Genomic DNA, 25,136 nt, shown 5'->3' with positions numbered 1-25,136 from the left:
CTGTCCCGCCTGTTTTCCCCCAAGCTGCAATCGCCACCGGCCTGGTGCTCGCTGGGGTGTCCCTGCCCTAGAGGAGACGCTCCAGGGAAGGAAGTGCCTGGAGCTGGGATGGGTTCTGGGCACTGCTTTGGGCTGGGGAGGCTGAACTTCCTTTCCAGGGGCTTCTCTGGGGCAGGGCTTGTGTTTGGCCTGGAAACAGAGGGAAGGTTCCAGGAGGTTTTTGTTCCTGCCCAGAGCCGAGGCCTTTCCTGTTCCTCATCCTGCCCTGGCAGTGAAGGGCTGGGGGAGCAGCAGAAAGGGGCAGAGACACAGCTGGGACAGGGACCCTGACTCGAGCCCAGGGCATTCCCAGAGTGTATGGAAGAAGGATCAGTCTGGAAAGAGGGGGAAGGAGCAGAAAGGGGGGGATGCTGGCAGTGATGGCATTTGTGCCCCCAGGTCACCATTGCCTGGGCTGGAGCCCTGCTCACCTGGGCACGGATGAACACCCACATGCCTGTGGGAAGCAGGGAATGAATTCCTGGCTTTGCTTCCTTGCATAGCTTTTCCTTCCCCCATGGACCTGTCTGTGCCTGAGCCCAGGAGTTTGGGCCCTTTGTCTCTTTCACTCCCTGGATTCTCCCCCATGGGTGCTCCAGGGAACTGGGCCTGAGGCCAGAGAGAGAGACAGGAGAGATGGAGCCGTGCACTGCTGCCATGGCCACAAGCAGGGCACCCTCATCCATTAATGAAATCACGCACAGACACGGGCAGATGTGATTTTACACCCTTCCCTGCTGTTTGCATTTCCTGCAAGCTTTCTGCAGTGTTGCTGGCAATATTTTTGTCCTTTTTCAGGTAATTGACACAGCACCTCACAGGACACACTCACAGGATCAGGAGAATTATGTGATATACCATGGATTCATGTCCCTAAAATTACCAAGGCTCTAATTGATTAGTTACTGTTTGAGTCTAGAAGTGGTCACTTCTTTTTCACTAGTGGTCACTTCTTTTTCACTTTCAGGTGCTCATGGGGAAAGCACAGCATATTCTTCCAGGTCTTTGCACAATATTTGTTAGCTACATATATTAACAAATCTCATTTACATCACTGCTCAACAGCTCAACATAGGGAACCCAAACTACTGGCCTATCCCTAAGACTACACAAACAGAATAAAACAAATATGTTTTGCTTCCCACTTCAGCTGCATTTGGGATTTTTGATCTTTCAGTATATTTTAAGATGTACTTGTAGTTTTCCTGTTATGTCTAGGCTCTGAAGTAGGGTTTGTCATTGTTGTGAAACCAAGATTAATCAAGGATTAATACAGAAATAGATGTTCTAATCTATCCTTGCACTTCTGCTGGTCCCTAGGAAGGCCAGTGGGTGATTTCTGTCTGTGTTCAAATGTTTAAAGCAACAACAAATAGTCCCACACTTTAGATTTCAGATAAGCAATTTATTGGCATCTTAACATTGTTTTCACAATCTTATAACATGTATATTTTACTCCTTGTGAAGCTGAAATCTTTTTAAATACAAGTAATTCTACTGAAATTTTAGAAGTTTCAAAACCATTTTAACATACTGAAAAGCAAACGGTCTAAAAAGACAGGTGCAGGAAAAAGCAAAAAGACTTCAGGTAAAAGTACATACATTTAACAGCTACATTTCTGCCACTAAGTATTTATGTGTTAAGAAAAACAGAGTAAATTTAAAAGAACAGAAGTTCTTTAAAAGCAGAATTTCTAATGCCAGAAACAGCTTTGAAACAACTTTCTATGTAGTTCTATTTATTTCCAAATTTAAAATTGGCTAATTTGTGTCCCAACATTTTGCAGCACAAGGGAGGAAAGGTGGAAGATGCTCTGCAGGGGTTGCAGTTATGGATCTATAAAGTTTATATGTGTAAAGGAATGAACATAGTATTAACACTGAGTATGACAGAAAAACGCAACAAAGCAGCAACTCTGAGAGAAAAACAACCCTGCAAGCAATGTCAGGGCACTGGGCATTTCTGCATTTTAAGCAAAGAGCTTTACAGCATCTTTAATTTTCCTTTTCCTGTCCGTTTTGGAGAGCGCAGTCCAGCCCGCCTCGCACATCCTCCTCATGGTTTTGAGTTTCAGAGCAGAGCCTGGAGATTTCACACTGCATGGAGCTGTGCTCTAGGAAGGAAAATAAAGCCATCCTTTAGTTTCTGTAAACAATCTGATTAACTGCTTGGTTTAATCTTAGGAAAGGCTAACATACCTTTTGTGGTGCTGTGGAATGTAATTGTGAAGCTTGTGGATAATCTTTGTACAAATTTTTAAACATTTCTTCTTCCGAGACTATGCTCTAATTAATTAAAAGTTGAAAGTTAAATTAAAAGTTACTTAGTCACACTATATTAAAAGTACTTTTTCCTTCTGCCTAAGGATATTAAATTATGAAAAAGAAAAGATGTCATTATGACGCAAAACAGTTTAATAAAAAGAATGTTAATTATGTACATACAACTACGATTCCAGAAAGAACCAATAAATTAAAAATATACACATAAATATTGGCTGGAATGTGGGAGCCCAAACTCTTTATTTCCATTCTCAGCCCCAGCAGTGAGCACAAAGAGCTGCTCAGCACATGATTTGTTCTCTGACTCTTACCAGGAGGTCAGTGTGCTCAGAGCTGTCCGACTCAGTGTCCAGCTGCACAAGCACTTTCTGCTTTTTCCTGCTGCTCTGCCCTGCAGGCAGGTTTGTGCTTCTTCCACTCTGCATTTTATCCACTGGAGGAGTCTGTATAACACATGTCTGGGAAAGAAAATGTTTCACTTTTTAGATTATATTTTATGGGGTAAGTATGGAATCTAAAGCCAAACTCAGGACTCAGTTTACAGTGTGAATGTCCAAGAATTCACCTGACAGAAATGGTGGAACTCTGATCTTTCCATCCAAACACGGAGCAAAGACCCAAACAAAGTGGGGAGGGGTGGAAATATCATTTTTTATATTATTTTTGTTGCCAAATGAGGAGAATGAAGGGGAAGCTATGGAAGAGCTGAGTTTCATGGCACATTGTGTTTAAGTTCTCTGTGCTTATCTGCAGAAATTCAGGTTATTCTGAACTGTAGCCACTACGTTGGACTCTATCAAACATCAAAGAAAATAGGAACAAACAAAACTGCAGGAAAAGGCTTCCAGAGAAAGATTGATAGCTACATCAAGATTGGTGCTACTTAAAATAGTTTTTTCATTAGAAGTTAAACAGAGAAGCATTGAATGGTCCAGTGCAGTCCTTTTTTAGACAGATAACATCAAAATGGTGCTGGATTCCATTGTTCCAATGTGAAAACCACAAGTGAACTCCTGACAGGGAAGAAGGGTCAGTTCTGCAGTCAGGACTACTTTGATACTTTGACCATTTTTACAGCTACATCAGCTTTTTTCTCTTCCATAGAGGAAAAGTGCCTTTACAAATGGACACTTTTAAGACTAAGTAAAACAATTCTAGAGACATTAAAAAATCAACAACTGAGCAAGAAAAATTACACACTGGGAGCCCTTCCAGACACTGCTGTCTAATATCTCCATGGAATGGTGTGACCCTTTAAAATCCCTTCTTATCCCAGGGGGAAAAAAATCATCTACAGAGAAGTAAGAAATACAGGCAGAAAAATGCAACAAGAAAAATTCACTGTTAGGAGTTATAAAATATCAATGTTGGACTGCCCAAGGGGCTTCCTGTTTGGAAGAACATATTTTTTATTTTTATCTTTTTATTTCAGGAATATAATTTGGAGAGTTTCTATTTTTAACATGAATAGATTCACTGTATAGATCTAAACAAAGTTTAGAAGTCAGGAACATGAGTTTGTATTTTCTATAATTTAAAAAGTTTGAAGTCAAAAGCATTCCAGTGTCTTTTGCTGAATGCAAATAAATTATCATGGCACTGCAATTGATTGTACACATATAAATACTACAAAATTCTAAAAGCAATTAAAAAGTTAAAGTTACCTTGTGCTTCTTTTCACTTTCAGCAATCATAGTGCCAGAGTGCTCTTTTACAAGATTCTCCTACAAAAGAGTTATGCGACAGCAAGAAAATATTTATTTGAATTCAGTTGTTAAAAATCTTCTTGCTGCCATTACAGAGCACAGTCTATAATCACAGACTGTTACAAAGTTCACATAAAAATATAACCAGGTTTGGTACAACCTCAGCATTCAAAAGTCACTAAAAAACCCTACAGTTTAGGGAACTTTTTTGCTTTAGCTAGTTAAAATTAACTAAAATAAAGGAGAGTTTTGTTTTGTTGTTTGTTTATTTATATATAATCTATAATCACAGACTGTTAAAAGTTCACACAAATCTATGACCAGATTTGGCACAACCCCAGCATTCCAAAGTCACTGTTTTTCTGTTCAGTTTCATTTCTTACCCAGCTCCTCCCACAGCACAAGCCCAGGCCACACCTGTCACCCCCAGTGCTCAGGGAATAAAAAACTCCACCTTTTCTTCCATTTCTGCTTTCAGTTGTTCCTTAAGGGAGGACAGTTCCTTTTCCAACATGACAGCTCATTTTCCTACAAACTATTAAATAAAGGACAGGGTTAACTCTGCACAGCCCAGAAAAAGGAAAACAGTCCCAGATGAGACAGTAATTAACAGGGACACTCATTAGATACACAAGGTAATTCTATTTGCTTTTCAGCCCTATACTTGAAGCTTTGCTTTAGCTTGTTTAACAAAGACTGAAGCACTGTCAGAAACAGGTATTTGATCATAAGTGTTCAAGGTAATACCTTATAACCCTTGGGAGAGCAGGGGTGAGAGGGCACAATCTAAATATTTAAAACAAAAGTTTCCTATTCAAAGTGGGGAGTCAGAACATGACACACTATCTGGAGGAGCAGACACAAACACACTGCTACCCCAAATGATTTTTAGAAACATTTTGAGTTTTTAGTGCCCAGAATAAGATCTGTTGCAGCAGGTTGGGTGGCACTGCTACTGGTAAAAATTAAAAGCACACTGGAAGAGTTCTCAGAGAATGTCTGTGGTGGGAAAGACCCCAGAGCACAGCAGGAAAAGAAACTCTCTAAGCAAACTGAAAAAAGATTTTAGAAGTCACAGAGTGACTGAAGATCACATCTTTTGTCTCTCTGTGCTGTCGGTGGGCAAGAGGGAGGGATTGGGAAAAAAGGTGTTTTAAAGGTTTATTTTAATTCTCATTACTCACTTTTAATTCTATTAATAATAACTATTTTATACTATTTAAGTTTCAATCTGCTTTACCCTCAAAGTGTTTTTCCCCTAATCCTTATCTGAACTCAGTCCTTGAATTTTTCTTTCCCCTCCTCTGCTCAACTACAGCAGAGAATAATGACTGAATGTTTTTTTTGTGTGTGTGCCTGCACTTAGCCAGTATAAAACCCCTACACAGGGACATCAGCCCCTTCACTGAATTATTGACCATTGCAAAGTGCTCCTTACCAGGGCTCTTTCTGATGAGAACTGCTTTTGCTGTTTCATTTTATATACTTTTAACTCTGCATCTTTTTCTTCAATCATTTTATCATATTCATTCTGTGTTAAAAAAACCAAACCAACAACAAACTCAAAACATGTGACTAAATGTTACAATTACAGAGGTATCCAGTCTTAAAACATCATTTTTTTCAAACCAGGCCCTTAAGATTCAGAAAGAAAAGATCCACTGATGCTTCTGCAGAAACTGTAAAACAGGAAATGCTCAATTCAAGTATTATTTTGTTGACTGGCAGAGAGTGCTTTATTTCTGTGCAGCAATATCTGCTCAGCAGATATTAAGAGCCAGCTGTGCCGTCTTTATTAATGTATCTGCTAAAGATATTGCAAAATGAGGAATAGAAAGGTAAACTAAACTGAAAAATATTGCATTCACATGGTATCAAAGGAAGCATGAATTTAAAAAAATCTAAAAATCCCAGAAGTTCAGATTAATGGAATTTATCTCCCAAAGGAATCTTTTCAAAATCTTCAAATGAATTTGATTTTAGATGATGCAAAGTCCAGCATGTGTTCAGCTTCCTTTTCCCAGACTCAGGCCTGTTTCTGCTTTTGAAAGGTCATTAATGTGGTGTCACAAGTTATAAACATGGTATTGACATGGTATCACACTTTGCAAACCACAGCAAGCAGGAAAATCTCTGACCTTGTGCTTTTCCATCAGTGCCATCATCTCAGTTATCTTGTGCTGACATCTGGCATCAGTTTCTCTCTGTATCATTGCAGTTTCCTCACAAAGCAACCTCATCTTTTCTACCTGTTAGTAATAAATTGCATTTCATTCATCAACATAACAATATATTTCTTTTAAATCTTAATTTCTTCTTCCCCCTGTGGGTGCAAAGTTTGCAGTCTCACTTGGGCTTCATTTGCTTTTAAGATCCCTTTCAAATCCCTCATCTTTTCTGCAGATTGTTAAAATGGGCAAGATCAAAGGTACATCCATGGCAGGCAAGCTCACTGCAAACCAAAAGGCCATTTCAAGCACTCTGCCCTAACATTTCTTAGCATTGCCATCAAAAAATGTGTGGACAGAAAAATCCTAATGTGGGAGAAGTTATAATCTAATGTAACTGGGCTGACTGCAACCAAGGGTAGAATTTCTTTGAATTATATCTTGAAAGAAAGAATTTTCAATGGAGTTCTGATTTTCAAAGACAAATTCAAATACTTCAACTTCAGCACCTAATGTACTAAAGCTTTGCTCACAGGCAAACACAACAAGTTCCATTTATGTTGATAAGACTGAAATATGAGCAAGGAGTCTGGCCAATAAAGCTTCATAAAAATATTTTACATTAAAAAAATTTAAATTGCAGTAAAAATTAACACCTCTCACCTCTTCACGAAGTTTATTTTCATTTACTTTTCTTGTTTCTATGTCTTTTTGATAGATGTCAACTTCTTCCTTATGTTGCTTGTTCATATTTTCCATCTCTAACTGCAATTTATTCACCTTTGGAGAATGCAGAATTGCTGCTGTTATTTGTTTAGGAATTACTATGTTGATGATTTTTTCTTACCTCTTATTTTTGAGCACAAACACCGTTACTTTTCAGGTATATGATTAAAGTGTTTCCTATTTAAAGTTCAGCTTTTTATTTAATAAAGAGTTGAACTCTGGCCTGAAGTGAGTTAGAAAATACTCAAAGGAGCAATGGCAACAGCACAATGGGGAAGACTGCCCTAAGCAGTCACCCTAAATGCTCTGAATGCCTCAGAAAAAAACAAATGCAGATGGAGATTTTATTCCCTCTCTTGTAAATCTGTATCAGATTTTCACAGGTTTTATGGTACATTTTTCTCCCAGCAGTGCATTTTGATTACAGTTTTTCCTTTTAAGTTTATCATATGAATATCCTCAAAAAAGTCCACTTTGCTCCAAGTGCAGTACACAAAGCTGGACACAATATTCCCATCAGAGGGATTGCCACTGCAGAACACATTTAAAGAACAGCCTAAAAAGATATATATACACACACACACATATATATATATATATATACACATATATATATACATATATATATATATATACACACACACACATATACATATATGTCTTTTAAATGCTTTTCTGTTACAATGAGGTTGCTGAACCCTGTTCAGTCCACTATCAACAAAAGAAAAAAAAGTAAAGGAACAGATTGGAAACACCATTAATTGCAATGTGAATCCATCTCTTAAATGTCCAATAGTCAGCGCCCAATGATTAAAAATGGAAGCATCTTCTAAAAACTATGAGCTCATTCTGGCAAAGTCTGTATCCCAGATCCAAAAACCAGTTCAGAATGTATTTAATAAGTATTATCATTATTTACAGTGGGACTTAAAAACACTCACCTTGTCTTCTACATGATGTTATTTAAACCTACCTTCCCTTCATAAGTATTGCTTTTCTTGCTTTCTGCAGTAATTTTCTTCTTCAGCACCTTATTCTGTTGAAATTAAACAAAACAAGCACTGTATCTTAATAAATTAATAGAATTATGTCATGGTTCAACTGCATCAAGAAATTCCAGCTTTCATCGGGCAAATACCTCTCAGCTGTTGTGCAGCTCAGGTTCCAGAACAATTCTTCAAACAAATGAATGTTCAGCTAATTTCTGTGATAATTACTATTTCTTCATGGCCTTAAGAAAGGCTCCTCCTGAGCAGCAGCAGGGAATAACCAATAAGGTGCAGAATGGGAATTAAAACTAAGATGCTGCTGACAGAAGGTGTGAAGATGTTCATGACCAAAACCACAAGTTATTTATTTTTACAGTGAAGTTACTACAGTTTGTGCCAGTGCAGAATTCTTTTCTACTAGTGGTAACTGAGGTACTCATTACAAGTACATAAATAACACTATGCACTCAATGAAAAAGAGCAGAAGTTTATTAAAGATATTATTTTTGTAATTGCTTTTTTCAAATTAAGGCTCATTTAACAAATTAAGTGATCCCTAAGATGACTCCCTAGTTTGCTCAGGGTTGGGATAAGAAAGGAGAATTTTTAAATTACATAGGTGTATCTAAAGACATCACAGCAGACACAAACCTGCTGAAAGGGCAACCCAAAATATAATGTGTTTATGTATTTGTGACATTTAAAATCTCAACACACCTCCTGCTGCAACTCTTCAATGCATTTGGTTTTATTTTCCATGTGTTTCTTTAAATTATTCATCTGAAAGAGATATTTCAGACATGAATTAGTAAGTTCTACAAATGGCTCCCTATGTGAGCAATTCCTGCAGATGTTCTCAAACCTGCCCTTGCACCAGTCTGGTTTGTTCCAATGGGACTGAAACACCAGCTGACATGTTAGAATAATCAGAGTTTTAGCCATAAAGTACCATAAGATGTTAATTAATAGCAGTGAACCAGTTCCTTAGTGGTTATAGAGTTAAGAAAGAAGAAGAAAAAAACCCCAAGATCTTCACAATTTAAAAAATGCACTTGTATGAAGTTCCCTACATCCATGAAAAAATGAATTTTCCCAATTATTCTCTAGAATCTTCAATGGCTTTTCCTCTCTTGAAGTTTCATTTTCAATACTCTTAACCTGAAATGACAATTGTAAATCTTTGACTTTTACAATGAAATTTTGAAATTTGCTAAAAACCCCAGGCTGCTTTGAACCAATAGAAAGAAAAGTAAAAATGTTTGAATCTATTTAAGCTCAAACTCACACTACATATAAAAAGCTAATCCAGAGCCCATCCATCACTGAGTGGGTATATGAAAAAACAAAAGCAGGTTATCTGTTTGCCTGAAAACAAACAAATAAATCTTTAATATTAAACTTCCAGCACAGAGTGAACATCCCAGTGACTGTGCTTGTCTTTTGAAATACCAGGGCTCACATGGGGACACACAATGGCACAGCTGGCAGAAGCTGGGAAAGAAGAAACCTCTGGCAGAGATCACATCCCCCAGGCAGAGCTTTGCAGAAAAAACCCCAACAAAGATTTTACATTGAATGCTGTCCTACAGGTTCTGTAAGATAGTTTCCTGACACATTACATACATTTTCTTCTCTTTCATCCAGTGTACTTTTCATCTCTTCACCTGGCTTTGCCATTTTCTCCTTCAAAGACTCCAGTTCATTTCTAAGTGCCAAATTAACAAGCATTAGTAAATATTTATTTATTGTTTTTAACTTATTTTCAGTACTACTAATAAACCCATATTTTATTTTCTAAAAAGAGCTGCTAATGTTGATGGGAACTTAATAAGCTGCTCAATGAAAATGTTCTTAAAATGCAGCAACATGCCCAGTAAGTCAATATGTGAACTGTCCATACTTCTTTTAAGTAGGAAAAGATGTTCCAGGAACCCAAGGAAAATACATCCTGACCTGGACTATTGCAATGCAGCTGTGAAACATGGGAGCTGCCTGTCTGTTGAACTGGGGAGGATACAGAGAGTAACTCTGATCCAGTTTTGCCTTGTCACGTTTAATCCATAACCTTCAGCTTCCATTTGAATTTCCTTCACACCTGAGATGTCTAATGCAAAACAAGGCAGCTCCTACAATGTAATACAAAATGATGGCAAACATTGTTCCTGTAGCAATTGGTATTTCTAATCTGAGAAAATTTCTACTTGGCCAACAGCAATTCTGAATAGTTTCTGTTTAGCTATGTAATCTAGAAAAACATTAATCAAAATATCCCAGAAAGCAGCATATGAACACAACCAATTATTTAAGTCCTTTAACAATATCAAATATTAATAATATTTGTTTTTACTTGCCTTAGCTGGCTATTTGCCTCTTCTAAGTTTTCAACTAACTGCTTTGTATTTTCTTCTTTTTTCTTACTATCCTAAATAAAGACCCATGTGTCAGCAAAGAAATAAAATTCAAAGTGACTTCTTAAAAACCTCAAAGACATCCAAAGCACACTGACCTGCCTTGTTCACAAGTGTATGATACCAAATTTTGCCCCAAACAGGCAGAGTGACTGCCTAATCAGACTCAACTTAAGTCAATTAAGCAGGAGGTATTTTTATTAGCGACGCGTCGGAGAAATCACAAAATGGATTTCTCAGTTCACATAGCAAAAGCAAGCCTTATACACAATTTTGGGTATAGGATTACATCAGATCAGATACATAATCATGCATATTCATATGGGGCGTGGTGTAGGCGGAGCGTGGGCGGAGCGTAGGTGGAGACATCTCTTTTGGGGAATCTTCAGGTGGTCGTTCCTGTTGCCTTCATCCTAGACGGGGTCTTTCCGATGAGTCTTCCTCTTTAAACTTTTGAACTCCTTTCCTAATTTGGTCAATTCCCGGTGTATTTGGCTTAGATCCCGTGGCTTGGCAAAACCCTTAGTGTCATTTCAACATTGCTGGCTCTAAACCTGCTTAGCCCATTAGTTTCTCCTATACCTGTCTCTTCCCCTGTCATGATGCTCTACCTCTTATCTAATTTGTTGCTCTGTTTTCCTAGTGCTGTGCTTTCTCCGTGTGTTCTAGTGCTAGGCCCTTCTTTACATGCCTCTCATTCCATGTTTTAACCCATTATTTCTGGAAGGCTATCTGCTTTAGGGCTTCATTTCCCCCCTTTTTCTTGTAACTTACGAATTCTTTCGTCAAGTTCTGGTCCCACAGGACGCTGATAGGCTCGTACCATTGCCCAAATCATTTGGGTCCTTTTCATTATGCTCCTTAGTCTCCACCACAAACAAATGTTTGTAAGAGTTAGTAATAACAAAGCTACAATTACTATTAGCATTGGGTGCACCAGGTAATGGAAGACCTGTGTAGCTGTTGGGGAATATCCTGTAAAGATGTCCCACCAGTGATGCTGGCCTACTTGTTCTACTTCAGTCAGGACATTCTTTATTCTTTCTGAATTGTGTTCTATCTGCCATACCATTCGTTTAGTTGTTTGATTCACCTTTTGCACCAATTTCTTCACTTCAGGGTGTGCAAGCATTGCTTTGAGAATCTTGACGTCCATCCCTATTTGTAATTTCGGTATTTCTTGATATAGGTTGAAATTTGCGTTAATTAGCTGTTGGGTAGTTATTGGGACAGTGTAATGAAAATCACAACCTACGATCTTGGCAAAGTTGCATACACAAAAGTTAGTATTGTTAGTCTCTTCTTGGCAATTATCTATAGTGACGTTGTCACAAGCCGTCCTTACGCAAGCACACCCATTTCCTATATAGTAAACTTGTGATTGTGTTCTATCATGCGGAAGCATTTCTAAGGTACATACACTATTTTCAGCATCCAAGCATAAATCTTCGGCTTCTACCACAGCATTTTCGCAAACATAGCCTAATTGTCCTCTAGGGATACATGCTTCTGTGCTAACCGATTGCCACCTATTTTTGGTGTAATCATAACTGGCCCAGACGTTATGGTTTATCGGCCTGACAATGGCATCTTGGTGTATTGTCCCTAGAGTGAGGATGGGAAAGATAGCTCTTTCCTCTGCCGCACTAATGGTGAGGACATAAGCTTCAATGTGTTCCTGTTGAGGCTCATAAGTAAAGTTCACTAACTGCCACCAAGCCTGATGGTCCCTCTCAAATTGTGTAGTATGATTGTCCTTTAATATCGTTTCCCTTATTTCTTGAGGTAATATACCTGACGTTCCTTCTCTCATTATTCCTGCCGCTACTGATTGCACCCATTGTTGCGTCTGAGAGCATTGGATAGCGAGTGCAATGTCTCTGCTAAGTTCCCCTGTGTAGTCAGCGAGGTTTACAAAATCCTCTGCAGTATGGTTTGCTACCATGGTTAGTAATTTCACCACTAGTGATTGTGTTTCAGCTAATGTAAGCATGGATGAACTGAGGGGCATCTTAAGCTTTCCTAAGCTTGATGTGACGGTACTTAATTTGTTTACTAATACCTCTTGATCTATTGTGTTTACTATGCCAAATCCGGTGCCAATCCACCCACTTAGATCTCTTTTTGTTCTTCTGTGATGAGACCTTGTCGCTAACCATGCATTCCATCCCTTAAGGCTTTGCTGTATAAATGGTCGGCAATCCTTTTGCAAGTAAGTAATATCGGTGTGAATGTTCATTTGCACCTTTTTCAGGGAATAAGTGGGGTCTAACAATAATTTTAGTTCGTTAGATTTTCTTATCACCTGAGGCCCTATAAAGGTTAGGTTGTGTACTGCTCTACATTCTACTGGTAGGGTGGTTTCTTGGGTCGAGTTTACATCCGGATCCGATGGGATCACGCCCACCTCATATGCACCATTACGCTTAGGGAAGAAAGAACCCTGTTTCAGTGTCTTCGATTCTCTTTCACACGTGAACATCATTGCCTGATCTAATCTGAATGCCATCTCACACTGTGCTTTCCCTTCCTTCGGGCCACTAGATGCTACAATTTCTCCCGGAAGATGGAGAAGGGGGTGAGGGTTATAGGTTATGTTTTGGGGACGTAGTTCCCCAAGCGAATCCTCTCTATAAATTACCGAGGTCCGGGGTTGGGACCCGGGTGGATCTCCCCTGAAATCGGCCCACTGACATGAAATCGGGCCCTTATGCTGAGTCCAAATAGTGGGCTTGCCCATCTTCACTGGACTATAGGTGATTATGTCATTTTCAGAGTCTGGGTTCGAGGGTTGAATGGTTAATAGTAGTCGCCTCGTTTTTCCTTCTACCGGTCCTTCTACCGGGTCAAGCTCTCGACACCCAACCTGAATCTGGTCTCCCTTGTTCGCTACCATGGAGAGCCGCTCCCATGTTTCACTTGGAAATGGCTGGTTGTTACGTAAGGCATAAACCTCGAAATAGAGTTTCCTCATTCCCAATTCTGGATGGATACACTGGTGTGCCTGAGACCATGGGTCTATTGGGGAAGGGTCTTGGGGAAGAGCTATACTTATCGAGAGTCCAATGATCAGAGTCGTAAAGGTTTGAGGTGGAGTCGGGGTCATGATGTCTGGCTGTCAATTTTGTTTCTTTTGGCGCTCTCGTTTCTTGATGTGAATTTGTTCCACCCGTAAAATAACCTTTTCTAGTTCAGTGTCTAAATCTCTTTGTTTTTTAAAGGGTCCAATTTGGTCACTTGTTAGTGGATGTCGTGGGACAGAAGAATAGCAGCGGGTCGATAAAACCTTAGAACGACTAAGTTTCAAACAATATTGTAACCAGCGGTGTACTTTCCAATGGCACCACCCTAATACAATTTGTTCGGGAGCTTCAAACAATTCCCTAGCCTCTAAAATGGGTCTGTTGGCGAATTTCTCTAAGGCCAAATAGTCGTCATTTTCCCTTGCTTCTTTGCAGCTACACTCATAACATTGGAGGTCCAGTAAACAACTTTGTACGTTCCAAAATTTTCTATCACAACCTCCACAAAGAAATCCAATTAGTCCCACACAATTTCTTTCCCCACACCCAAAACACGGCTGATCGTGAATAGGGTCCTGTGGGTCAGGTCCTTGTTGACTGTATGTTTCAACCCACCCTATCCACTGTATTGGCGTGCTACGCAATGCAGCTCTAGCTTCGGCATTAAATTCTGCTATGAGAGATAAAGGTTTTGGCAAAGTCAATGTTAGTTTATGTTGGATTCTCACGTGATCCTGCGGAGTCAGCTGACTCAGAAGTCTGTACATCTAGGGCAGGTTTAAGCTCTTCTTGTTTGTTTTCCGGAGCTCTCTTGACCCGTGAATAGTGGATCCACGTAGGTCGTTCCTTGATCCGAACCGCGGTGAAGGTTGTCAGCAGCACTTGGAAAGGTCCCTCCCACTTTTCTTGTAGGGGTTTTCCTAAAAGATTCTTAACATACACCCAATCACCGGGGTTAAACGGATGCAGTTTACAATCAGGTTGCTTAGGTTGGTGCTCGATCATCACAGTAGCATTCTTATCAAACTGTTTCCCCACCGCAATTACATAATCATAAATGTATTGATTACCGATCTGGTCTATGACATCCCCATTTACAACTTGCATAGCATAAGGTCTACCATACAGAATTTCAAAAGGACTTAACTTCTCCCTCGATCTTGGCTTGACTCTCAGTCTCAGCAGAGCAATAGGCAAAGCTTGATACCACTGCAAATTAGTCTCTTGGCATATTTTAGCAATTTGCTGTTTGATAAGATGATTCATCTTTTCCACTTGCCCACTGGCCTGTGGACGGTAGGGCGTGTGCAATTGCCATTTGATTTGTAATGCTTTGCTTATTGCTCTCACTACTTTTGCACAGAAATGTGTACCTCGATCCGAAGAAATGCTCTTCGGTACCCCAAACCGTGGAATAATTTCATTCAACAGTACTCTAGTTACCTCTCTTTCCTTATTTGTCCTACAGGGGAATGCTTCAGGCCACCCAGAAAATGTGTCAGTTAATACCAACAAGTACCGAAACCCCCCTTTTCTTGGGAGTTCAGAAAAATCAATTTGCCATACCTCCCCTGGGAATTTACCTCGGCTTATGGCTCCTTGGTGTACTTTGGTTCCTGTATTCGGGTTGTTCTTCAGACACCGTTCACACTGGGACGTAAAGTGTTTTATAGTAGTAAATAATTTTGGTCCTGCTATTCTGGTCTGCAAATATTGGTAAAGCGAATCTAGGCCCCAATGGGCCTTCTCATGTTCTGCCTTCACAAACTGCCACATCACGTTTCCTGGTATCACTAACTGTCCTGTTTCTAATTGACCCCAACCATTTTCTAGTATTTTGCCCTTATTCCTTTGAATCCATCTATGATCTGATTCTTGGTAATCTGGCTGGATATTGATATCCAGCTCCCCTGGTATTAGGGCCGCTATTTCCGCTTCCCTATTTCTTGCGGCCGCCAATTTAGCTTCTGTATCTGCCTTCCTGTTCCCTATTTCTGGAATAGCATTGCCTTTCAAATGCCCCTTGCAATGCATTATGGCCACCTGCGTTGGGAGTTGGACCGCCTCCAGCAGTCGCAGAACCTCTTCCGCATGTTTGACTGTTTTTCCTTGTGTAGTCAACAGTCCTCTTTCTTTCCAGATGGCTCCATGAGCATGTACGACAGAAAAGGCATATTTAGGGTCTGTCCATATATTAATTTGCATGTTCTCTGCTAATTCCAGGGCTCGGGTCAGAGCTATCAGCTCTGCCTTTTGAGCTGAAGTCCCTGCAGGCAGGGGATTTGACTCAATTACCCTTTCTGTAGTGGTGACTGCATAGCCAGCCATTCTTACCCCTTGCTTCACGAAGCTGCTGCCATCTGAAAACCAGTTGTCCGCGTCTTCGAACGGCTCTTCTTTGAGATCTGGGCGACTGGAGTAGACAGCTTCAATTGTTTCCAGGCAGTCATGCTCGATGGGTTCTTCTGGGCCTCTTCCTTCTAAGAATGAAGCTGGGTTCACAATATTAGTTACCTGAATGGTTACATAATCTGATTCAGCCAGAATGGCCTGGTACTTTAAGAATCTGGAAGGCGACAACCAATGGTTGCCTTTCTGTTCCAGCACGGCTGACACAGTGTGGGATACTAACACAGTCACCTTTTGGCCCAGCGTGAGCTTCCTGGCCTCTTCTATGTTAATTATCACTGCGGCCACTGCCCTCAGACAGCCTGGCCATCCTTTACTTACTTCATCCAATCGCTTGGAGAAGTAGGCCACAGCTCTCTTGTGTGGTCCCAACTGCTGGGCTAGGACTCCTAGGGCCATCCCTTGCCGCTCATGGGAAAATAGCCAGAATGGTTTTGACACATCTGGGAGACCTAAGGCTGGTGTTCTCATCAGCTCCCGCTTCAGCCTCTTAAAGGCCCCTTCCGCCTCGGGAGTCCAAACTAGGACATTCTTGGTTTCCTTCAGGAAATCATATAGTGGTTTAGCGAGTATCCCATACTGATAGATCCATAGCCGACACCAACCTGTCATCCCCAGAAAGGCGCGCAGGTCTCTCACCATCTCTGGTTTGGGCATCTGGCAGATGGCCTCTTTCCTGGCTGCTCCCAGGGATCGCTGTCCTCTGGAGATTTCGTATCCCAGGTACACCACTTCCTTTTGCACCAGTTGTGCTTTCTGTTGAGAGACTCGATATCCACTTAAACCCAGGAAATTCAACAAGGAAATAGTCCATTCAATGCATTCTTCCTCCGTCACTGTCGCTATTAGGAGGTCGTCTACGTACTGCAGGAGGGCGCCATCTCCCGGTGGCCCTTCCCATTGTTCTAATTCTTTGGCTAACTGATTCCCAAAGATTGTGGGCGAGTTAGACCAGCCTTGGGGCAACCGTGTCCAGGTAAGTTGGGTCTTTCTCCCCCTATCTACTGATTCCCACTCAAAGGCAAAAATCCTTTGACTCTCGGGGGCTAAGGGAAGGCAGAAGAATGCGTCTTTCAAATCTAATACGGTGAACCAAGCCAGGCTATCCTTTAGCCTAGTTAAAAGTGTATATGGATTAGCAACCACCGGGTGTAATGTCTTGGTTATTTCGTTTACTGCCCTCAGATCCTGAACGAGCCTATACGTTCCATTAGGTTTCTTTACTGGCAAGATCGGTGTATTAAAATCCGATTCACATTCTACCAATAACCCCAGTTCTAAAAACCTTTTGATTATGGGCTCAATTCCCTTTCTGTCTTCTATCCTCAGAGGGTATTGTTTTCTTACCACCGGTCTTGCCCCGACCTTAAGTTCGACAACAATCGGTGTCGCTCGTTTTGATTTTCCAGGTATATCCGTGGCCCATACTAATGGATAAGTCTTGCTCAGGATTCGCTCGAAGTTGTGGTTCTCAGGTTTGGGTTCCACACAACTGATTGTTAGGCTTAGGGCTGTAATCAGTTGTTCATCGTTTACTTGAAATTCCAATCTGTCTTTATTGAATTTTATTGTGGCTCCCAAGTTCTCCAATAAATCTCTCCCTAATAGAGGCTTTGGTGAATTTGGCAAATACAGGAACTGGTGAATTCCCATTTGTTTCCCAATTTTGTATTTGATAGGTTTCAAAAAGTAAGCTTTTTCTGGTTGGCCTGTTGCTCCCACAACTTGTACAAATTCATCACTTTTAGGTACCAGTTGTTGATTTAAAACCGAAAAAGTCGCTCCCGTATCAATCAAAAAGTCCAATTCCTGTTTACCTTCCCCTAGCTCCATTTTAACCAGTGGGTCTGCTAGGGTATGGCCCACCGGTCCCCCTCATTCACTTTCTTGCCGTGTGGTGGTAGTAGTGGCCATTAGCCTTTTCTTTAATTGGGGGCATTCTTGTTTCCAGTGCCCAGTCTGTAGGCAGTATGCACATTGATCTGGCCCCACTCTAGCTGGGTGGGGTTGGAACCTCCCTCCCCCTCTCACTGGGTAGCCTCTACCCCTACCCCTGGCTCCAGGTTCCGGGTAACCTGTCTTCTGAGCTGCTACTGCCACAGCCACTACTCGAGCTATCCTCTTGTCCTCTCTTTTCTTCTCCTCAACTTCTCTATTATTATATACCTTCCATGCCTCATTCAGCAACGCCTCCAGGTTTTTATTTTCTGGATGCTCAAGTTTTTGCAATTTCTTCCTAATGTCTGGGTTACTCTGTCCCATCATTAATCCCAACAGGTGTTGTTTCCCTTCTTCCGTTGCTGGGTCCAGGGGTGTGTATTGTCTCATGGCTGCCCTAAGTCTATCCAAAAACTCTGACGGGGTCTCATCCTTTCCCTGCCTAATGTCATATAGCATCGACCAATTGATAGCCTTAGGGATCGCATTACGCAGGCCCATCGCGATCAGCTTTCTATACTGCACCAGTCGTCGATAGTGTTCTTCGTTGCCCGGGTCCCATTCTGGTTTACTGCTGGGGAAATTATCCTCTAGTCTCCCTGACAATACTTGGGCATGTCGTTTTCCTGTTTCCAATACGAGTTCCCTTTCTGTATCTGTCAGTTCTGACAGCATCACCTCTATATCTTCCCAGTCAATATCTAAATTCTTTGCCATTAGCTCAAACCTCTTTGCTACTCCCTCTGGATTCCTCCTGAAGTTTCTTGCTTCATCTCTCCAATTGTTCAAATCACTTGTCGAGAACGGCACCTTTAGTCTTTTCCCCTACCATTGGCATAATTTGTCGGAGAGGAGCTATCGTATGGTTCCCCTCCTCTCTTCGCTTTGCCTCCCCTCGTGCCACAGATCTGGTATAATACGAGTGACTGGTCCTTGCCCCGGGGTCCTCTTCCTGTGCCTCTATGTCCAGTTCCTCATTTTCACCTCCTATCTCTATTACACAGTCCGTCCGACTCCCGTCCTGGGTCTGTCGTCCCCCTAATATCTGTCGGCTCCTATCCTGCCCCGGGCTACTACCCCTCTCGTCCTCTGCTGCTTTCCCATCTCTTTTATCCTCTATCTGTATTATTATACTCAGTCTCTGCGAGTTGTTCTCTGTCTCCTTTTCGCATGTCATATTACCACTCCCCTTACTATATTTTAATTCAGAGACGTCGCCCCCCAATGAGCCGCTCTTGTCCCCAGCCTTTGGCGTGCTGGTTTCCATTCTGCAAACTCCAGTCCTTGGTGTGCTAGTTTCTATTCTACAGTCACCCCCATTTCTGGATGTGTTACTATCCCCATATGGACTAAGCTCGGGCGGGCTGCGTGTCTCCCCCCGGCTCTCTACTCCCGACGGACTGCCTTCTTCCTTTTGGAGTTCCAGTCTGGGTGGGCTGTCAGCATAGCTCCCCGACCCCTGTGGGCTACCTGGTTCCTGAGGGCTGCCCTTTCCCTCGCTAATCCCCGATTTTGATGGGCTACCCTCCTCCCAGCCGTTGTCTAGCTTCTGAGGGCTGTATCCAAACTTAGATTTCCACCACTGCTCCAATTCCTTTAATGGGCTAGGATCCCCTTGTTCCTCTTTTGGTCTGGGAAGGGGTCCTTCCCGCCCGGGAGCGAATGGATGGTATTCCCACAAGCTTATTTCGCTCTCCTTTCCACTATCTCTCCTTGTTAACTTGAGACACTGCTGTCCAATACTGCATGCATCACAGCAACGGTCCTTTGACTTCGGACCCTTCTTATCTCTTTCCAAAGCCAATACTAGGGGGTCCTGAGGGGCTACATTAATTCCACATTCCTTTTGCCACTCAGGTTTATTCCTTAGGGTGAAAAACATGTCTGCGTATATTACCTCATCCCATTTATTGAGCCACCGGAGGAAGAGCATAAGTTGTAAAATGGTATTATAGTTAGTTGTCCCCTCCGGTGGCCATTTTTCTCCGTCATCAAGACGGTACAGGGGCCACCATTGTGTGCAATACTTAAGAAGTGTCTTTTTACTTATGTTTCCCCCTGGAATCCCTCCCAGGTCCTTCCAGTGTTTTAGGATACATCCTAAAGGGGTTTTCATATTTATATCTTTACTCTGTTGGCTTCCCATGGCTATTCTCTGTATTCGTGCTCTTTTCCACAAGCACTATATGCCAATATACCTTAACACTTCATTCGCACAATTTCCATTCGCTTCGTCCAGAAAATGCGGATCGAGACTCCGCTCTCGTTTCGCAGCAATGCTGCGTCTCACTCACTCCACACACACACCCGTACAGTGAAAGGCTCCTACCTTATGGTCTTATGTCAGAACAGACTGTTTTACCAGGTTTGGTCACGAGAGGTCGCCTACTGACCGCGAGATACCGGTTTGCCAGATTCATGCAATCACAACTGTAGACAGTATAACAACTGCAGGGGGTGACAAATTTCTTGCCGGACGTCTATCAACTTAGTCTTTTCTAAAAGATTACAGAGAGAGCGACAAGATATTTCCTGTAAGATTCTGCAACAGGCACATAGAACAGACACAAAAGGATCTCTGGCTGACAGACCTCTCAGAAAGCAATCCACAGTGTTATAACACAGTGCACAATGTTTAAAACAGTTCCCACACAGTAAAAACAGATCGAAGATACCAAGATAAACAAATACTCCCTCCGGCAGGACTTTAACCTGTTTTTTTTTTTTTTTTTTTTTTTTTTTTTTTTTCTTTCTCCAATTAATTTTAACCGAAGCTGGGATTTTTAACCCCAGCAAAACCAATGCTAGCCAACCAATGCTAGCTAACCAATGCTAGCAAACCAATGCTAGCTAACCAATACTAGCAAACCAATGCTAGCTAACCAATGCTAGCTAACCAATGCTAGCAAACCAATGCTAGGATTTCAACCCAGCTGGGATTCTTTACTGGGGCGTCCCCCAGCTTTCCCTTCGGGCGGTCACGTCTGACCCCCGTTTCCCAATAAAAGCGCTTTATTCTAAAACCAATAAAGAATTTAAATACCTCTTAATTGGAGCAGGAGATGCAGGGTACTCTTCGTCCACCGAGAGCACTGGTCCGGGGGGGAGTCTCTTCTGACAAACGTTAGTCAGGGGCGCCCGAGGGTCCCGACCCCAGACCCGGCTCGGGGAGGACCCCTCAAGTCCTGGATCTCCTGTCTGGTCCCATCGGGGTCGCCAGAAATGATACCAAATTTTGCCCCAAACAGGCAGAGTGACTGCCTAATCAGACTCAACTTAAGTCAATTAAGCAGGAGGTATTTTTATTAGCGACGCGTCGGAGAAATCACAAAATGGATTTCTCAGTTCACATAGCAAAAGCAAGCCTTATATACAATTTTGGGTATAGGATTACATCAGATCAGATACATAATCATGCATATTCATATGGGGCGTGGTGTAGGCGGAGCGTGGGCGGAGCGTAGGTGGAGACATCTCTTTTGGGGAATCTTCAGGTGGTCGTTCCTGTTGCCTTCATCCTAGACGGGGTCTTTCCGATGAGTCTTCCTCTTTAAACTTTTGAACTCCTTTCCTAATTTGGTCAATTCCCGGTGTATTTGGCTTAGATCCCGTGGCTTGGCAAAACCCTTAGGGTCGTTTCAACATTGCTGGCTCTAAACCTGCTTAGCCCATTAGTTTCTCCTATACCTATCTCTTCCCCTGTCATGATGCTCTACCTCTTATCTAATTTGTTGCTCTGTTTTCCTAGTGCTGTGCTTTCTCCGTGTGTTCTAGTGCTAGGCCCTTCTTTACATGCCTCTCATTCCATGTTTTAACCCATTATTTCTGGAAGGCTATCTGCTTTAGGGCTTCATGTAAATACGCTTCCTTTCCAATTCAAACACAAAAAATAGCTCAGGTACTCTACAGACCCAAGTCATGTTGCAGCTCATCATCTAATTTGTGAAACTGAGTAATTTGTCAAATTGTCCTTTCAAGAAAGCTGGAAGTTTACAACTTGCCTCTTGTTGTTCTTGCAGTTTCTGGAGTTCTGCAGGACAGCATTTTTCTCTTGTGCTGTTTGTTCTTTCTCTAGTGAAAGCTTACTGAGATACACTGTTAGCTGTTCATTCTTTAACCTAATTTAAAACAAATGGCCAAGAGGAATAAGAAAGTGCATTTTGAAATCTCCTTTTAAATTAAACATACTGATTATCAAGTGTTATTCCATGCTGAAAGAAGTCCAGGTCTTTATCTACAAATATAAGCTTTGCAGCAGAGTCAGAGAGATGTAAAAAGGTGACAGAAGAAGGAAAGAAAATCAGAGTCAACTTTTATATAAATATAATGGTTAGTGAAGGTGATGTAGTTCAAAGCAAGATTAACAATGAATTCAGAAACTTTCTCTTCTTGTTAAATAAGTCAGAGAGATATGGAACAACTACATATGCCATAGAATACATACAAATAGAGAAAGTGGAATTTAGAAATGTAAGTATATAATTAATGGCATATATGTGGTTCAAAACAATCATAGTTCATTTCACTGTGGATTAAAGCAACTTCTGTATTACACCAAAACGAATTCAATATTCTATTTTCAAAATGGTCATACCCCTCTTTTTCAAGATCTGTTTTCAGAGTCACAAGCTGCTTTAAATAATCTTGTTCCTTCTCAGCTGTACATGTCAGCTCTGCTTTCAAATCCTGGAATTCTTTCTGCAAAATGCAAAGGAAGAGTTTTGAGTATCCATGTGCAAACTCCAACTGCTGGAGGTTATCAGACATGAGCTAAGAGCACAAGGCTTTCAGAAGAACCCAACAACATCCATGCCATGGATTATCCAGATTGAATCTTTCCAGTCTCTGCTGGGATCTGGAAGTGGTGTGAGACAGTGGACTGTGACACCAGTGCTGTTCATGTCTGTCCCCTGCTGTGAGTTTCATTACCTGGGCTGGGACCCTGCTCTGGGTGCTGTTTCTATGTATAAACTTGTATCCAAGTCATGATGTGTAACTTCACTATTTCTAAAAACATGTTACTATTGCCCTGCTTCAGACCTCTCTCATTTGGAGAGCATTTTCATTTCTCTCTCCACATTTTTCTCTCTCTGCAAATTTTCCACAGTAGCCTCAAGATTCTTCTTCAATAAAAGTCCTCCAATTTACCCATTTTAGAAAATGAGTGAAACTCAGTTCAGAACACTCAATGCACAGATTATAACAACAAGCAGACACAGTAAAATTCACACAAGATTTCAGACTATCTTAACTTTAGTTGATATGGATTCTTGTTAGGCTTGTAAATATAAAATTATAATGAAAATAAACCTCTGTTAAGAGTGCATTTCATATAGCTTAGATTTCTGTGACAGAAAATGGGCCTGTGTCACAGCACAGCAGGGCTCACAGAGGCCAGAGCTAATCACCTTCCTGGAAGGAAGAAAAAATGGGAAAACTTTATATCCAGAGGGAGTGGCCTTTGAATGGGCATGAACAAAGAAGGAAATAACCAAAAACCTTGAGAAGGAAAACCAAAAACATGTGAGACAAGAAAAACCAAAAACACAGGAGACAAGAAAAACAGAGGCAATGAAGAAGTTCTTCAAAGAAAGCACTGAAATTGTGTGTGAGAAAGTTTAGTAGAAATGTTAAGGTTGACTAGATGGAGTTTACTTATGACATTTAAGATACTTACAAAGCAAGAGGAATTTCATATGAAGAGCAAATGCCATGAGATTAATAAAATGAACATTTACCAGAGTTTCTGACAGCTCTTCAAGTTGCACTTCTTTATCACATTTTACTTTAGTCATCTCTTCTACAGCACATGGAATGTAAAATTAATGGAATAGAAATGATTTTTCCTATTTAGCAGGGAGTATAAAACATTTCCCCTTTTGCAACACCCAGTTCTCAGAACTTGCTGGATAAGGTTAAGAAACTGAAAAGCTTATTTTTGACTTAATCTAAATGTAGACTTGAAAAAATGATTCAGACATTAGCAAATCTATATCTGAAGAGAAACTAAATATTTATCTTAAATAAAATTTAAAGCCTATTATGTTGTCCACAATTATAGCTTCAAATAAACCATGGACTGTAAGACTAGAGTATTCTCCAAGTATTGATGCACCTTCATTGTTCCAGAAAAAAAATCTGAACTGCTGAAGGTATCTCATGGATATGCTGAGAAAGGAAACCAGTTGTTACTAACTTCCAAATGGTTTCTATGTGCACATTCACAATTCTGGGATTTTTTACAAGTTCTCAACAGCAAGGCAGAGCGCTTACTCTGGGGACTAAGGAGCACATCCCTAGAAACCAAGGGATAAATATCAAATTGATGATATTTAAAGACAACCCCTGCCAGCATCATTCCACTTCCAGCATGGGGAGGGTCACAGAAACCTCCATGGGAGGGTTTTATCTCTGCTGCAGAAGTCACTCCTGGCACCTGCAGTGCTGCTGCTCTGAGCTGCAAACCAAAATTACCTCCAGAAGAATTCATGCATGAATGCACAGCACTGCCCTTTGGCTGCTGCCAGCACCAATGAGCCCCAAAGAAAAGGGATCAGCTGAGTAAAAATAAATCCAGGCATTCCTGACAGGTGCAGGTACTGTAAAATCATTTCTCCAACTACCAGAGACAGTCAATTTCCAGAAAAGAGCAGAAAACATTTTTATTACTGCCCAGCTCATTTTGTGCCTTTCTGCAACCCTTACCCAGTTCAGCAGATTTATTCTGGAGCTCCAAGGTAAGCAGCTTTGAATCATCTTCAGATTTCTTTAATCTAAGGAATGGTAAATTAAAAACCCCAAATGTAGGGTACAAAGCACTGCATTTGAAACTTACAGGACAAGAAGACAAAGTCTTACCACAAGCACTTTAAGAACATTTACCTTTCACCAGGCAGATGATATATCTGCCTGCAACACACATCAAATTTCACTTGTACAACCTCAGAACAGCAGAAATAAAAGTAAACAAATATATACCTACAGAAATCTGTATTTCCTAAAGAGAGAATTATGAAAGTTGGAGGGGGCAAAAATTTACTTTATATACAGTATCAACTATCACAAACAAAAAAAATTACATTAAATTATCTGCATTTAGACCACTGTGTGAGAAAAACCTCCAAATTTCAGCTTCATTTCCAGTTGTTCTTGATTTTGTCATAGACTGCAACCTGTAAGATCACTCTTGGAATTTAAACTCATTAATTTACCTATCTTGCTCTTCTTTCAGCAAGCTTTTCAAATTGGCAACAGAAGTCTCAAACTCCTCTGTCGGGGCTGCAAGCAAAGCCTTCAGTTTTTTACATTCTTCCTCCTGCTCTTCCTTTTCTCCAGTGACCTGAATTAATGTTTTCACTGTAGTCTGGAATTCAGTTTACAAGTTCTTTTGAGTAACCTTCAAGACATGATATCATTTCTAAAAATGTTTTGCAACAAACAGCTACAG

At 41.1% G+C, this 25,136-nt stretch overlaps 1 pseudogene; it reads right to left on the bottom strand.

Annotated features, from left to right (window-relative positions):
• Positions 1–2,009: 2,009 nt before the first annotated feature.
• Positions 2,010–25,136, bottom strand: part of LOC134434105 (synaptonemal complex protein 1-like) — a 32,727-nt pseudogene continuing 9,600 nt past the window's right edge.

The sequence above is a fragment of the Melospiza melodia genome, unplaced genomic scaffold (assembly GCF_035770615.1).
Source record: "Melospiza melodia melodia isolate bMelMel2 unplaced genomic scaffold, bMelMel2.pri scaffold_32, whole genome shotgun sequence".
Taxonomy (NCBI): domain Eukaryota; kingdom Metazoa; phylum Chordata; class Aves; order Passeriformes; family Passerellidae; genus Melospiza; species Melospiza melodia.
Note: the sequence above shows the minus strand (reverse complement) of the source record. Positions and strands in the feature narration are given on the sequence as shown.